At 50.2% G+C, this 12,738-nt stretch overlaps 1 long non-coding RNA gene across 1 annotated transcript in view; it reads right to left on the reverse strand.

The window, feature by feature from the left end:
* Window positions 1-373: 373 nt before the first annotated feature.
* LOC119971120 overlaps window positions 374-12,738 on the reverse strand; it is a 42,254-nt gene continuing 29,889 nt past the window's right edge. Inside the window, exons 2-3 of the long non-coding RNA XR_005461747.1 lie at window positions 5,170-5,302; window positions 374-4,142 (exon numbers count right to left, since the gene is read on the reverse strand). This is a non-coding gene — a long non-coding RNA (uncharacterized LOC119971120). The remainder of the gene's footprint in view (window positions 4,143-5,169; window positions 5,303-12,738) is intronic.

Genomic DNA, 12,738 nt, shown 5'->3' on the forward strand with positions numbered 1-12,738 from the left:
TCCAGGCAAGAGTTTTCCACCACACTCCTGACGTGGGCCTTGTAGATGGTAGAGAGGCTTTGGGGAGTCAGGAAATGAGTTACTCATTGCAGAATTCCCAGCCTCTAACCTGATCTTGTAACCACAGTATTTATATGACTGGTCTATTTCAGTATCTGGTTGTTGGCAATCCCCAGGATGTTAACAGTGGAGGATTCAGCAGGATGGCAATATCATTGAACATCAAAGGAATTGGATAAATCTCGTTGGAGATCGTCATTGCCTGGCACTTGTGTGGCGTGAATGTTACTTGCCACTAACAACCCAAAGCTGAAAATGGTCACAGGTTGCTCAGTATCTGAGAGTCATGAATGGTACTGAATACTGTGCAATCACCAGTGAACACCATCCCCACGTCTGGCCTTATAGCGGAAGGAAGGTCATGCAGCTGAAAATGGTTGGCCTTATGACACTACCCTGAGGATCTCCTGCAGTGGTGTCCCAGAACTGAGATGATTGACCCCCAACAGCTCTAACGATCTTCCATTATGCCAGGCATGACTCAACCAGTGGAGAGTTCCCCCCCCCCGATTCTCATTGACTCCAATTTTGCAAGGGTTCCTTAATGCCATTCTCGATCAAACGTTGCGTTGATGTAAACGGCAATCACTCTCATCTCACTTTGAACTCAGCTCTATTGTCCATTTTTGAACCAATGCTGTAACGAGGTCAGGAGCTAAATGGTTTGGCGCAACCCCAAATGGAGTGTCAGTGGGCAGGTTAATGCTGAGTAAGGGCCACCTAGTAGCACTGTTGATGAAGCATTCCATCACATTACAGATGATTAAGAGTATTCTGGTGGGGCGGTAATTGGTTGGTTTGAATTTGTTATGCTTTTTGTGGGCAGGACATACCTGGGCAATCTTCCACATTGCTGGGTAGATGCCAGTGTTGGATCTGTACTGGAACATCTTGGTAGGGGCACGGCATGTTCTGGAGAACAAGTCTTCAGTACTATTGCCGAAATGTTGTTTAGGCCCATGGCCTTTGCTGTATCGTGCCATCAGCTATTCCTTGGTGTCACGTGGAGTGAATTGAGTTGGCTGATAACGTGCATCTGTGAAACGATGAGATGGATCATTCATGAGGCCCTTATGGATCAAGATTGTTGCAAATGGTTCAGCCTTATCTTTTGCACTGACGTGCTAGGCTCCCCCAGCATTGAGGATGAGGATATTTGCATAGCCTCCTCTTCCAGTTAGCTGTTTAATCATTCACAACTATTCACGACTGGATGTGGCAAGGCTGCAGAGCTTACATCTGATCTGTTGGTTGTGGGATCGCTTTAACTCTGCCTATTGCAATCTGCTTCTGCTGCATGGAATGAAAGTAGTCTTGTGTTGACACCTCATTTTTAGGTATCCCGCATGCTGCTCCTCACCTGCCCCCTTGCACTGTTTTCTGAACCAGAACGTGATGGCAATGGTAGAGTGGGGGATATGCTGGGCCATGTTACAGAGTGTGGTTGAATACAATTCTGCTGCTGCCACTGATGGCCCACAGTACCTCATGGATGCCCAGTTTCGAAATGCTGGATTGGTACAAAATCTACCCCTCATGGCATGGTGGCAGTGCCACACAGCACGATGAAAGGGGTAATCGCCGTGAAAACAGAAATTAGCCTCCACAAGGATTGTACGCATCGCAGCAATGTGAAGCCATTTCATTAGGAAAATACCAATAACACTCATTCTTATGAGTCAAATTACATACGAAACAGAAATTGCTTCAAAATCAAAGTAAGGTGTGAACTCTAGCTACTCTAGAAAGTGAAGACTAGATGAGCCACCATTTACTTATGAATGGGTAGAATATCCTTTTAATCTCTCTCAGTCACTTTAAATTGTGATGACTGCTTGCTGAGCTATGGTACCATTGGCAATTATCTCCATACAGTACCTCACCCAAACGGACAATCTTTATGCTCAAGTCTGGGAAGTGACTGGCAATTCGGTCATGTTGGGCGTCTCCGTTGAATCAGATCCCACCCTTGCCCCATGCGCATTCTCCTCCACTACCAGTCACAGGACAGTGATCGGGAGCACTGGCTGATTTTCTTCCCCTTTTTAACCGGACCCGGCTTCTATTCTGGCCTTGGGTGACTGTATGTTCTCCCCATGTCTGCGTGGGTTTCCTCCGGGTGCGCCGTTTCCTTCCACAGGCCAAAGATATGCAGGCTCGATGGATTGGCCATGCTAAATTACACCTCAATATCCAAAAGGTTTCAGGTTAGTTTGGGTTACAGAGATAGGGTGGGGGAGAGGGCCTAGGTAGGGTGCTGTTTCCGAAGGTCGGTGCAGACTTGATGGGCCAAATGGCCTCCTTCTGCACTGTAGGGTTTATATGGTTAATTGAGAGGCACTGATGTCAATTATAACATAAAAAAAGACTTGCATTTACATATGGCCGTTCATGAGCATTTGACAGCCCAAACAGTTAAGTCATTTGAAGTGTAATGGTAGGAAACATATCGGCCATGGTGTACACAGAATGGCAATGCGATAATGGGAGACAATCCATTTTTCTTTTATTAGTGATAGTGATTGATGGGTTAACATTGGCCAGAACACGGGGTTAACTTCCCTGGTCTTCTGCAAAACAGTGCCCTGGGATTTTTACTTCCACCTGAGAGGGCAGATCAGGCCTTGGATTGACATCTTATCCTAAAGACAGCACCTCTCACTATGCAGCATTCCCTCAGCGCTGCACTGGACAGTCAACATAGGTTTTTGAGGTCAATTTCTGGAGAGGAACTTGATTCCGAGGCAAGAGTGTTACCAAGAGAGTGATGGTAGCTCTGAGGAGATCAGGGCTCCCACCTGACAAACTTCCTGGTTGATTTAGCTCCATACTAATCAGTGTATTTTACTAACTGGGCCATTGTGCAAGAGTTCAGCCTTCGCAAGCAAGGACATTTCGGAGAAACCTTCAGAAATACAATGTTTGCAATCTTAAATATGCAGCGATCCTAAAAATAACAGTTATAACTCAGACAGTGGCATTCTCTACAGATTTCAATGTTGCCCCCAAACCAGGCTGGGTTGCGACAGACCTTCACACTTGTATCGCCGGCACTTCAGTCCAGTGCCCCGTTTACGCAAAAAGTGAGGTCGGACTTCCATTTCTGATAGACATGGGTAGGCAGGATGAATTGAAAGGCACGGTTATCCATTTGGTGGCTGACATTTTCAAAAGAAAACGTCGCTGGAATCTTACAGTTGTAGATTATGCTTTTTGCCATCTGTTGGCTGTCATCGTGAATTAAGAATTTCCATCTGTCTGCCTCTCCATTAAATATTCCTTTAGGCATCAACAGTATCAGGATGAAATGACACTCCATCTGGTCCTTCCTTTACAGATCCTTGATAATCTTTGCATGCTGATCATCTCACTGCGTTATCGAAAACATCTTTGGTTATCTCCGGAGCCCGTGTCATGGAATTGGATCGAGGTACTTTGGGAGATGAACTCAGACTACTCGTGTGCTGCTTGATGCCCCAATTCCTCTTTAGTTAAAAGGGTCACTGCAAAAATTGTAACCACAATTTGGACTTTATCTGTTTCAAGTAACATTTTCCAAAGGCGTTTTACTTGGGGCGCTTGAAGGCCCACCAGGAGTAGGCCGGGAAGTCAAAGGGAGATTGTGCAAAGCAGTTAAACAAAGCAGCCAGTATTTTTTTTTGCAGATGTTTAAGTTTTAAATCCAAGCTCAATATTGCTATTGTCATCAGAATTCATTTTTAAAAGTTAAAAGGAACCAGACTGGTAGATAAATCTGTGTATAGTTTATCATTCACACACCAAGTAAAATGAGGCAGATGGTGACTGTGCAATCTGTTCTTAACGCTTCTTCAAACAAGAAACATTCTTGACGTGATCTCAGTGCTTGGGGTTTTTGCATTAGTCTCAGGGTTTTTTTTGTGGCTAACATCTGTTTGGGAGAGTGTCGTCTAGTAGCGAGTCCCTGTCAGCCTGTTTCAAGCCTCCGGGTGTTGAGAGAACGGTGGGTGTCGGGGGTGTTATTATAATAGCAGGGACTTGGAGACCACTCTCTACTGAACTGCTGCTTCTATCATATTCGCCTTGTAAACATATTCTGCAACCTGGAAGAGAGAGAGAGACAGAGAAGGGGGGGGTTAAAAGAAAATCACAAATTGAAAGTGATAAAAAATGAATTCCACTGATTTCCTGTGACTGCAAAGGGGGTTGACAGCTGCACTGAAACACGCCACAACCTTGTATGTCACCTAAGAAATTGAAATAATTTCCTGTTTGGTACATGTTTCAATTAGGAAAGAACAGTGACTGTTTGGTATCTGACCAACATCAAATGCCGTAGATGAAAATTCGAGAGCAAAGTCTCAAAGCCATTTTTGTTTTTCAAAAGTCGACGTGAGCAAAAGGCAGGAAAATAGGTGAATTTGTTTTTGTTTAAATTTGTTTAATTTTGGATTGGGGGTGGCGCTGGCTAGGCCAGCATTTGTTGCCCATCCTTAATTGCCCTCGAGAAGGTGGAGGTCAGCCAACTTCTTGAACCACTGCAGTCCACGTGATGTACCCACAGTGCTGTTACGGAGGGATAAACTTGTCACATTCATATTTAATTTGTGACGGGAAAGCCCCTATTAGAACAAATTGGTTAATATAAACAAATGGTCTGGGGATGGGGGCAGGGGGTGCACGGCGGCGAATTTTATTGGAGTGGCAGGTTGGCATCGCCACCAGGGGTAGCGGCTTGGTTGGGTGACCTGTACGACTTTCTGCAATTAGATAAGATCAAGTATGAGTTAAAGGGCTCTGCAGGGGCGTTTGAGAAAAAGTGGGGGATGTTTGTGACCATGTTTGAGGGGTGGGGGAGTGTGAAAACGGGGAAAAATCTGTACAGACTGTATAGTTGATTGTAGGGAAGCATGTTTCCCGGGGTGTTTACTTGCTGTAACTTGTTTTGATACATGTTTGTAATAAAATACATTTTTAAAAAAAGCGAATGGGAATCAGAAGCTCAGCATCAGAGCGAGTGTTGTCACCTGGGATAACGTTTACCTGGCCATAGGTAGCAGGGCTTAAGCTGCCATTACTGCAGACAGGGGCAGGAAGCGGCTTTATTTTGGGGTGAAGGGATTATCTTACCACCCAAGCAGGATTGCCTCAGACCCATAGTTTCATCCTTCGGAGCGGTTCAAATTGCGATCCGAGAGATGCTACGCACAGAACTCTCTGAACCAGGATGTGCGTTCCAGGTCAACAGCCCAACGTTGATTTCCTGCAGAGAAAAGACAATTATCAACCCTTGTTATTCATGGCTATTGGATGACCAAAAAAGTATTAGAATGGAGGCAAGTCACCCAAACGCCGACTTTACAATTAATAAAGGGACTTACTAGTCGTCTAAATTCGGTGTACATTGAAAATGGAAAAATAGGACAGGCAGATGTTGTTATTTCATCCTTAAAGTGTTAGAATAAGTAGTCTGCTAATATGTCAAATTCAAGCCACCTTTAAGGAATCCACAGACACCTGGGCATCGAGTGCTGCCTGATATAAAGCTTTTGATTAGTAACCTGGCGCACACACTTTACTCAACCAGAATCCAGTATGTTTTTCTCTGCAGGTTCCTGAATTGGTTAAAACTAACACAGAAAGGAAAATACTAATTAGCACTGAGCTGTAACACTATTGATTCTCAGTTTGGCAACATCTGCTGAACTCCTGTTGTTTTTCTGAGTACATTATTCAGCAGGGTAGAGTTTATATGAATTAGCAATAAGGATAGTCACGCTTTTGAGAAATCCACCAAATTATACACTGTGTCAAGAACATGATTTTTAGGATCCTTACAAAGGATTTTCATTCCCCCCCTCGCGACAGTACCTTTTGAGTTCAGTAAGGCTTCTTTACCTCATTCTAATCATCTAACTGTGAATATTCCGGAATATTAATTCTCCTGGTGTAACAGCTTCTTTTTTTAAATTATCCTTTAATGGGTTGTGGGCATTGCTGGGAAGGACAGCATTTGTTGCCCATCCACCGAGTGGCTTGCAGAGGGCAGTTCAGAGTCAACCACTTGGCTGCAGGTCTGGAGTCATGTGTAGGCCGGGCAGTTGTAAGGACGACAGATTCCCATCCCGAAAGAACGTCAGTGAACCAGTTGGGTTTGTAACAACCTTCGGTGATACTTCCATGGTCACCATTGCTGTGGCTTCAATTCCATATTTTTATTTTATTCACCAGATGCCGTGGAGGAATTTGCAAACTCGTGCCCCCAGAACCTGGGCCTCTGGATTACTTGTCCAGTGACATCACCACTGTGCCACCATCTCTCTTCAGCCCAATAAAGACGAGCTGGGAGGTAGATACACAGACTGAGTTGAGCATATTTGAGCTGACTTGAATCTACCCAGTGGGCTGGCCATATTTGCTGAACATTAATTATTACTTCAGATGATAGAACCACTGGATGCTACAGCATATGAGGCTATTTGGCCCAAAATATGTGAGCCGGTGCTTTCCAACCAGCTATCAATTAGTCTCGTTCCTCTCTTCCTTCTCCAATAGCCCAGCATACATTTATTTTCCCTCTTCTTGAACTGTGTATTGGAACCTGAAATTTACTCCCGAATCCTCTTCCACCAGCTTTTCAGGCAGTACGCTCCAGATCAGACCCCCCACGCGATGTAAAATATTTCTCTTCACCTCCTCCCCCATTCTTCCATTTAATCTTGAGCAGCACCCTAGCTTTCTCCTCCACCCTAGAGATACTGAGGAGCTGGGAGACAATTTCACTGGCACTATTCAACCCCCCCCCCCACCCCCCCCCCCCCCCCCCCCCCCAACCAGGTGTGGGACCTCTGGTGGCGGACATGGAGTGAGTGGATTTTCCTTGGTCCTTCCCCACCCAAATTGAATGGTGTTGGATGGCAGAAGGTGCATGAGCGCCGAGGTAATGCAAACCTCCTCTGGTGGGACTGGTTGATGGCTCATCGGATGAGCAGTGCAACCAGAAAGAGACAGCAGCTTGAGCAAGAGACTATTCATGGTCCGACACAGGAGAAGATGTCGGAGAGCAGGAGGGCAGCGCTGCCCGCCCAGTAGTCTACGGAGCAGCTGGTGGATTCCTCAACAGCAAGTTCCAGCAGCCGAGGAAGGAGGCCTTCGAGGACCTGGCCAAAGTGGTGGAGCCGCATAGGGCGGCGGACGGGCGCGTGGAGCAGAGGCAGGAAACGCAGGGCCTGGCGATCCAAAAGGTGGAGGAGTCAGTGGGGGAGCATTAAGATCAGTTGACCTCACCAGAGATGGGGATGGGGATGGCGACGGGCAGCCAGAAAAGGCTGAGGGAGATGCTGGAAGATCTCGAGAAGCGCTCCAAGAGGTAAATCATTCGGATCGTGGATATGTCTGAAGGCATTGAGGGGGAGGAGGCCTCCAAGTACATGGTGAGCATGCTGGAGAAGCTGATGGAAGAAGTGATCTTTGACTGTCCTCCCGAGGTGGATAGAGCGCACAGGGCGCTAAGGAGGAGGCCAGAAATGGGGGAGCCACCGAGGGCAGGGGTGGTGAGGCTTTTACTTGACAAGGAGAAGATATTGAGGTGGGCGAGGCAGACAAAAAAGTGCAACTGGGAGGAGAGATAACTGCGGATATATAAGGACCTGGGAGCGGAGTTGGCCAAGTGGAGAGCCGGGTACAACCAGATCAAGACTGCCCTCTGCAAGAAGGGGTGAAGTCTGGGGTTCTGTACCCCGCTCACTTGGGGGTTACGTATCAGAAGCAAGAGTTCTATTTTGACCGCTGGAGGAGACATAGGACTTTATGAGAGATAATGGACTGGCAGGTGTATGAAGACATTGAACTTTGGAGTGGTGTTTTGTATAACACGGACATGCAGGGCGGGTGGATTGGCATGGGCCACGATGAGGAGAGGGTGAGTGTGCCTTTTGTCTTTACCTGTAAGTTTGTGGTTTGGAGTGATGGGGCTGGAGCGGTGGATTGGGGGGGGGGGGGGGGGGGGGGGGGGGGGGGGGGGGGGGATGAGGAGTATTCAGTGGCCCTGGGTGGGAGTCACCATGCTAGCTGGCTGAGCTAGTTACCGGGAGTGAAATAGGGGGTTGCCAGGATAAATAAATAAAATAAATTATCTTTATTGTCACAAGTAGGCTTACATTAGCACTGCAATGAAGTTACTGTGAAAAGCCCCTAGTCGCCACATTCCGGCACCTGTTGGGGTACACAGAGGGAGAATTAAGAATTCTCAGCTGGTATGGGAATTGAACCCGCGCTGCTGGCCTAGTTCAGCATCACAAACCAGCTGTCTAGCCCACTGAGCTAAACCAGCCCCAACCCAACCAAGCCGCAACCCACGGTGGCGATACTGACCGCCACTCTAGTAAGATTCGCTGCCGTGCAATCAAAGAGGTGAAGGAGCTCTGGCTTCTCTGAAACCCCAAATATCGCACCAAGGGTCCAGGTCCAACCTCCTCCTCCACTATCCTGGCTAAGATCGCAAACACTGCCACCCAGAATCTTCCCAATTTTTCACAACCCCAAAACACGTTGCGCGTGATTACTGGCCCCTGCCCATACCTCTCACACTCATCTGCTACCCCCTGGAAGAACCACTCATTATTGCTTGAGCCATGTGCACCATTCTTAAACTGTATCAGACTCATCCTAGCACAGGAGGAGGTCCCTTTTACATTACACAGTGCCTCACTCCATACTCCCTAATTAAAAAAATCATTTATTCAAGTTTTTAATAATAACAAATTTTAACAAATTTTTCTCCCCGCAAATTAAAACAAACAAGGCGTGTTCCCACACCAAACAGGAAAAGAACTCTCCCCCCCAAAAATATATAATAACAAATAGCAATACAAGAAAGAAGAAATAACATAACAAACCCACCGCCGCAAAAGCAAACCCCCCAAACCCCCCCCCCCCCAGGTTGCTGCCGAGGACCGACCACTCTCTACCCCTTCGCCAGGAATCGAGAAAGGGCTGCCACCTGCCGAAAGAACCCCTGTACCGACCCCCTCAGGGCAAATTTCATCCTCTCCAACTTGAGGAACCCAGCCATGTCGTTGACCCAGGTCTCTGAACTCCGGGGCCGCGTATCCCTCCACTGTAACAGAATCCTGCGCCGGGCTACTAGAGACGCAAAGGCCAGAATGCCGGCCTCTCTCGCCTCCTGCACTCCCGGCTCCGAAGCTACCCCAAAGATCGCGAGCGCCCAGCCCGGCCTGACCCTAGACCCAACCACTTCTGACAAAATCCCCGCCACCCCCTTCCAAAACCTCTCCAGAGCCGGACATGCCCAAAACATATGGGTGTGGTTTGCCGGGCCACCCGAACACCTCCCACACCTGTCTTCCCCTCCGAAAAACCGGCTCATCCTTGCCCCCGTCATGTGAGCCCTGTGCAGCACCTTCAGCTGAATTAGGCTGAGCCGTGCACAAGAGGAGGAAGAATTCACCCTCTCCAGGGCGTCCGACCACATCCCATCCTCAATCTCTACCTCTAGCTCTTCCTCCCATTTCGCTTTGAGCTCATCGACTGAGGCCTCCTCCTCCTCCTGCATCAGCTGGTAGATAGCCGAGATCTTCCCTTCCCCAACCCACGTCCCCGAAAGCGCCCTGTCCTGCACCCCCCCTTGGCGGCAGCATCGGAAACTCCGCCACCTGCCTCTTAACAAAGTCCCTGACCTGCATATACCTAAAAGCGTTCCCAGGGGGGAGGTTCCACTTCCCCACCAGCTCCTCCAGAGTCGCGAACTTCCCATCCAAGAAGAGGTCCCCAAACTGTCTGATGCCTGCCCTGTGCCAACTCCCAAATCCCCCACCCGTTCTCCCTGGCGCAAAATGGTGATTGCCCCGTATCGGGGCCCAAACTGAGGCCTTCACTTCCCCCCTATGCCGCCTCCACTGTCCCCAGATTTTGAGGGACGCAACCACCACCGGACTCGTGGAGTACTTTGCCGGGGGGAGTGGAAGTGGGGCCATCACCAAAGCCTCCAGACACGTACCCGCACAGGACGCTACCTCCAGTCTCTTCCATGCGTCACCCCTCCCCTTCCGTCACCCACCTGCGAATCATCGCCATGTTCGCCGCCCAATAATATCCACACAGGTTGGGCAGCGCCAGGCCCCCTACCTCCCTTCTTTGCTCCAAAAATACCCTCCTTACTCTCGGGGCCTTCCGCACCCACACAAACTCCAGAATCGACTTATTCACCCTTCTGAAAAAAGCCTTCGGGATCAATATGGGGAGGCACTGGAAAAGAAACAAAAACCTCGGGAGCACCGTCATTTTAACCGACTGGACCCTGCCCGCCAACGAGAGCGGCAGCGCATCCCACCTCCTGAACTGCTCCTCCATCTGCCCCACCAGCCGCGAAAAGTTAAACCTATGCATAGGTAGCACGGTAGCATTGTGGATAGCACAATCGCTTCACAGCTCCAGGGTCCCAGGTTCGATTCCGGCTTGGGTCACTGTCTGTGCGGAGTCTGCACATCCTCCCTGTGTGTGCGTGGGTTTCCTCCGGGTGCTCCGGTTTCCTCCCACAGTCACAAAGATGTGCAGGTTAGGTGGATTGGCCATGATAAATTGCCCTTAGTTCCAAAATTGCCCTTAGTGTTGGGTGGGGTTACTGGGTTATGGGGATAAGGTGGAGGTGTTGACCTTGGGTAGGGTGCTCTTTCCAAGAGCTGGTGCAGACTCGATGGGCCGAATGGCCACCTTCTGCACTGTAAATTCTATGATAGTCTATGATAGCCCCCCAGTTCCTAGCCACGTGGACCCCAAGATACCTAAAGCTCCCCTCAGCCCTCCTCAACGGGAGTTCCCCTATCTCCCTCTCCTGACCCCCCGGGTGCAGGACAAACAGCTCGCTTTTCCCCACATTGAGCTTATATCCCGAAAAGTCCCCAAACTCCTCAAGTATCCTCAGCACCTCTGGCATCCCCTCAACCGGGTCCGTGATATACAGCAGCAGATCATCTGCATATAGCGACAACCGGTGCTCCTCCACCCCCCCCCCCCCCCCCCCCCCGCACATTCCCCCTCCAACTCTTCGAGTCCCGCAGCGCCATGGCCAGGGGCTCAATTGCTAACGCGAAGAGCAGGGGAGACAAGGGGCACCCCTGCCTTGTCCCTCTGGAAAGCCGAAAGTCCTCTGACCTCCTCCCATCCGTCACCACACTCGCCACCGGGGAGCTGTACAGCAACCTCACCCAGCTAATGAACCCCTCACCAAACATCCGCAACACCTCCCACAGGTAACTCCTCTCCACCCTATCAAAAGCTTTCTCCGCATCCATGGACGCCACTATTTCTGACTCCCCAGCCACCGGCGCCATCATCATAACATTCAGGAGCCTCCGCACGTTGGCTTCAATTGTCTCCCCTTCACAAACCCCGTTTGGTCCTCATGGATCACCGTCAGGACCACATCCTCCACCCTCCTGGACAGCACCTTTGCCAACAACTTGACATCTACGTTAAGGAGCGAGATCGGCCTGTAAGACCCACACTGAAGGGGGTCCTTGTCCCGTTTCAGGAGCAAAGAGATAATTGCCCTGGACATCGTCGGGGGCAGACCCCCCCCCCCCCCCCCCCCCCCCCCGCCTCATTCTGGGTCCTCACCAGCAGCAGGCCCAGCAAATCTGAAAATGTCTGGTAAAATTCCACCGGGAACCCGTCAGGCCCCGGCTCTTTCCCTGTCTGCATGCTTCCCAACGCCTCCACCAGCTCCTCCAACTCAATTGGGGCCCCCAAACCCTCCACCCGCTCGTCCCCTACTCTTGGGAACTCCAGCTTATCCAAAAAGCGGTCCATCCCGCCTGTTTCCCCGGGGGGGGGGGGGGTACTGCCCGGTACAGCCCCTCATAAAAGGATCTGAACACCCCATTGATGTCCTTTCCACCCCGCACTAAGTTCCCACCTGCATCCGTGGCTCCCCCAATTTCTCTAGCTGCCTCCCGCTTCCGGAGCTGGTGAGCCAACATCCGACTTGCCTTCTCCCCGTGCTCATACACCGCCCCCTGTGCCCTCCTCCACTGCACCTCCGCCTTACGGGTGGTTAAAATGTCGAACTCCACCTGGAGACTGCGCCGCTTCCTCAGAAGACCCTCCTCCGGGGTGTCTGCATATCTCCTATCCACCCTGACCATCTCCTCCACCAGCCTCTCCCTCTCGACCCTCTCCCCCCTCTCCCTGTGCGCCCGAATAGATATCAGCTCCCCTCTGACTACTGCCTTTAGCGCTTCCCAAACCATCCCAACCTGCACCTCCCCGTTGTCATTGGTTTCCAGATACCCCTCTATACCCCTACGGATCCGCCCGCACACTTCCTCCTCTGCCAAAAGCCCCACATCCAACCTCCACAGCGGGCGCTGATCCTTCCCCTCCCCCAGCTCCAGGTCCACCAAATGTGGAGCACGATCAGAAATGGCTATCGCTGAATACTCCGCCCCCACCACTCTCGGGATCAGCGCCCTGCTGAGCACAAAAAAGTCAATCCGTCCTAGACTTCGAGCGGTCCAGAGCCGGATCCAGCACCGTGTTAAAGTCCCCACCCAGGATCAATCCCCCTGTCTCCAGGTCCAGGATCAGGCCCAGCATACGCCACATGAAGCCCGCATCATCCCAGTTGGGGGCATAAACATTAACCAAGACCACCCGCTCCCCCTGAAGTCTCCCACTCAC

The sequence above is a fragment of the Scyliorhinus canicula genome, chromosome 9, assembly GCF_902713615.1.
Source record: "Scyliorhinus canicula chromosome 9, sScyCan1.1, whole genome shotgun sequence".
Lineage (NCBI taxonomy): Eukaryota > Metazoa > Chordata > Chondrichthyes > Carcharhiniformes > Scyliorhinidae > Scyliorhinus > Scyliorhinus canicula.